The sequence below is a fragment of the Suncus etruscus genome, chromosome 8 (genome assembly GCF_024139225.1).
Source record: "Suncus etruscus isolate mSunEtr1 chromosome 8, mSunEtr1.pri.cur, whole genome shotgun sequence".
Classification (NCBI taxonomy): Eukaryota; Metazoa; Chordata; class Mammalia; order Eulipotyphla; family Soricidae; genus Suncus; species Suncus etruscus.
The window spans coordinates 37,458,898-37,463,023 of record NC_064855.1 but is presented as its reverse complement, the minus strand read 5'-3'; the positions used below and the strand labels follow the sequence as shown (position 1 = coordinate 37,463,023).

The 4,126-nt window shown below is 36.1% G+C and overlaps 1 non-coding gene across 1 annotated transcript; it reads left to right on the top strand.

Annotated features, from left to right (window-relative positions):
• The first annotated feature begins 258 nt into the window (after positions 1–258).
• Positions 259–365, top strand: LOC126016881 (U6 spliceosomal RNA). The gene has a single exon (XR_007498566.1). It is a non-coding gene; the product is annotated as a U6 spliceosomal RNA (small nuclear RNA).
• The last annotated feature ends 3,761 nt before the right edge of the window (positions 366–4,126 follow it).

Genomic DNA, 4,126 nt, shown 5'->3' with positions numbered 1-4,126 from the left:
CAAAATGTCTAAAGATAGCCTCATATCAACAAAAGCAGATCATAGTAAATAAACCAGAAAAAAATAGAAATTAGAAAAGAACCTCTAGTAACTCAAAATATAATAGGAGATTATTATGAACAACTGCATTATCTTAGACTGGAGAACCGAGAAGTGGGTAGATTCTTAGCATCACGTATTATCCCAAAGCTGAACAAGAAGGAAGTAGAAAAGCTAAAGAGGTCAATCACAAGTAAGGAAATTGAAAATGTGATTAAGGTGCTCACTTCAGCAGCACATATACTAAAATTGGAACAATACAGAGAAGATTAGCATGGCCCCTGCGCAAGGATGACATGCAAATTTGTGAAGCGTTCCATATTTTTTTCTTGAAATAAAACTTTTTAAAAAGCTAAAAAAAAAAAAAAAAAAGGAAAAAGAAAATGTGATTAAGAGTCTCCCCAAGAAAAAAGTTTCTAGTCTGAATGGATTCACTGGTGAATTCTATGAAAATTTCATAGATTTACTTGTTTTACATCTCAAGCTCTTTCAAAACACTGAAGACACAGGAATCATTCCTAACAACTTCTATGAAGCTAACATTACAATAATTACCCAAAACTGGCAAAGACATTTCCAGAAAAGAAAATTTCAGACCAATCTATCTGATGAACATCGATGCAAAAATTCTTTAAATATATACATAACTGAATTCAATAACTTATCTAAAAAATTACACAGCTTGATTAGTTGGGATTCATTTTATAAATGCAACAATGATTCAGCAATATACATCAATTACCATAATACACTATATGAATAAAAGGTATGTTTAAAACCATATAATCATATCAATAGATGTAGAGAAATCTTTTGACAAGATCCAAACATCCATTCATAACAAACACCCTCAACAAAATAGGCAGGATAAAATTTGCTCAAGATAATAAGAGTCATCAATAACAAATCCATGGCCAATATCATTCTTTCTTAATGGTGAGTAATTAAAACATTTTCTCTGAGATAAGGCACAAGGCCAGAACATTCACTATCTCCACTTTCATTCAATAAAGTGTTAGAAGTGCTGCCTGTAGAGGCTGGAGAGACAGCAGTAGGGAGATTGCCTTGCATGTGGCCAATTTTGGATGAAGAGTGGTTCGAATCCAAGCATCCCAGCATCCCATATAGTCCCACATGCCTGCCAGGAGAGATTTCTGAGTGCGGAGCCAGGAGTAACCCCTGAATGCTGTTGTGTGTGACTCATAAAAATAAAAACTAATAAATAAAAACTGAAGTCCTGCCTATAGCAATCAGGCAAGGAAAACAAATTAAAGTGATCCAAAGTGATCAAAGTGACCTAAATCAGAAAAGTCAACTATCAGTATTAACAGATTTCAACTTATTACTATTAGCGATGATATGACAAAAAAATCTCAATAAAGCTTCTAAAAAATAAATAAATTTAATTAAGTATCCAGCTTCAAAGTAAATATACATAGAAGTGGTTGAATTTTTACATACAAAAAATGTCTGGGAGTTTCTCTGTGATGATGTCTTTGTCTGTTGATTCTTCCTGGGGATCCCCTTCCTGGGCCTCTGGGACTCCAGTGATTCTTATATTGTTCTGTTGAGTTTATCAAAGACTTGTATTTTCATCTGTTCACATTCCTTGAGACTTTTTTATTGTCTGATCATTTTCCTTAAACTTATTTTCCAATATCTATGCTGTATGGAGTTGTTCTGCATTTCTTCTTCCAGTTCACTTATTCTGTCCTCAGTTGATGTTACCCTGTTGGAGAAACTTTCCATTGAAGTTTCAGTTCAGGTACTGGTTTTTCAGATATGTTATTTCAGTTTCAAGTTTTCTTATTTCTGTATTTTTGTTCTGTTCAGCTAGAACTATGTTTTCTTTGATTTCCATGAGGATCCTTTATATTTCTATTCTAAACTCCTTATCTCAGAGATTAATCAGATTGTTGCTATTTTTTTTTTTTTTGGTCATCAGAGCTATCATCTTCGTTCTCTGTGCATGGTGTTTGCCTGCGTGGTTTCTCCATTGTCAAGCTTGGAGTGTGATTTTTTTCTGTGTGTTATGGTGGGGTTCATTAGTTAGAAAGAGCGTGCAGCTGCGAAGCAAAGCAGAGTGGCTATGCTCTTCTAGAGACTCTAGGAGATCATTTTTGCTGGGCCCTTCCTGCCCCTCTTAGGAGAGCTTTAAGAGACAGAAGAGAAGAAAAACAGGCAAATCGTACAGGTCCCACTCCGTCTCTCCCCAGTTGCCATATCTCACAGCAGGGCAGACCCCCTCCCACATTGACAGACAAAGGTGCCACCTCTCTGCCTGGCCCTTCGGGTAGCTGGTATTCACTCACTATTTTTTGGCCGTTTGGTCTGAGTGCCTCCAGGAGACATATTTTGCTGGACCCTTCCTGGTCCTCTCAGGAGAGCTTCAGGAGGCAGAAGAGAAGAGAAACAAACAAAACTGACAGGTCCTCCCAGTCTCTCCCAGTCGCCAATCTTACAACTGGGGCAGACCCCTCCTGAATTCCATCTAAAGCCAATTTAACGAAAATTTCTTTAAATGGGATGAATAATCATACCATTTCAGGAAAATGTCTCCTCTAATTATGATGCTTTCTGTTTTGATCACTATTCACTGTTTGCTCCTCACCATTTTCCTCACAACAAAGGAACCATTTTTCATGAATTGCACTGGCCATCATATCACATCACATAAACAGAGAATGTGCTACACATTTTTTTCATTGGTTGAAGGTAAGATAAAAACAGCATAATAGATTGTGACATGGCAGATATCTTGAAATTCAATTTTCAGCTGTATCAGAACTTGCTTAAATCAATTTGTGTCCACAAAATTTATATTTGCTATGTGCTTACCACATGAAAATCCAGAATCTATAATAGAGAAGTACAAAAACTAAAGTATTATCTAACCCTTTGAAGATACTATTTGTTAGCCAATGTTACCTTAGATTGTCAATGTGATGTCAAGAAATCCAACACAGCATGACTCTCTCCCTCATTAGACAGTGCTCTAAACCTGTGTTTCTCAATCCTTTTCTGATGATGGCCCTGGTTTACCCTTATTTTCTGCTTGGCCCGTAGTCCTGTGCTGTATACTTTCCATTTTGTGATTTTTCACCTGTGACCCTGAATATACCTGAAGACTACAGGGCTCATCTGACCAGGTGAGAAATTCTTATCTAAATATCTGATGTGCAGAAGTGTTGCAGTTGAGACATAAGTAGATAATTAGAAGTCTGGCAAATAAGAGCAATAATTCAGAAGCTGCTACAAATACTATATATGTATATATATAGATATAGTATTTGTAGCAGCTTCTGAATATACAGATACAAATAATGAACTAGAAGTACTCTATTCATAGAAGGCAGAGTCTACTTAAGCAAACATACACGTGCAACATATAAATAAAATGATTCCTTTATAATTCCTTAACAATGAGGACAATTGAAACACTGAAATTGTTCTTTCCTTCCCTCTTTTTCTTTCTTTCTTTCTTTCTTTCTTTCTTTCTTTCTTTCTTTCTTTCTTTCTTTCTTTCTTTCTTTCTTTCTTTCTTTCTTTCTTTCTTTCTTCTTTCTTTCTTTCTTTCTTTCTTCTTTCTTTCTTCTCTATTTTCTATTTTCTTTCTTTCTTTCTCTTTCTTTTGCTTTCTTTCTTTCTTCTTCCTTCCTTCCTTTCTTTTTTCATTCTTTCTTCTTCCTTCTGTCTTTCTATTTTCTTTCTTTCTTTTTTTTTTATTTTTTTTGGGGGGGTTTTTTTGGGTCACACCCGGCAGTGCTCAGGGGTTATTCCTGGCTCCAAGCTCAGAAATTGCTCCTGGCAGGCACGGGGGACCATATGGGGCGCCGGGATTCGAACCGATGACCTCCTGCATGAAAGGCAAACGCCTTACCTCCATGCTATCTCTCAGGCCCCTCTTTCTTTCTTTCTCTTTCTCTCTTTCTTTCTTTCTTTCTTTCTTTCTTTCTTTCTTTCTTTCTTTCTTTCTTTCTTTTTCTTTCTTTCTTTCTTTTTCTTTCTTTCTTTCTTTCTTCCTTCCTTCCTTCCTTCCTTCCTTCCTTCCTTCCTTCCTTCCTTCCTTCCTTCTTTATTTTCTTTC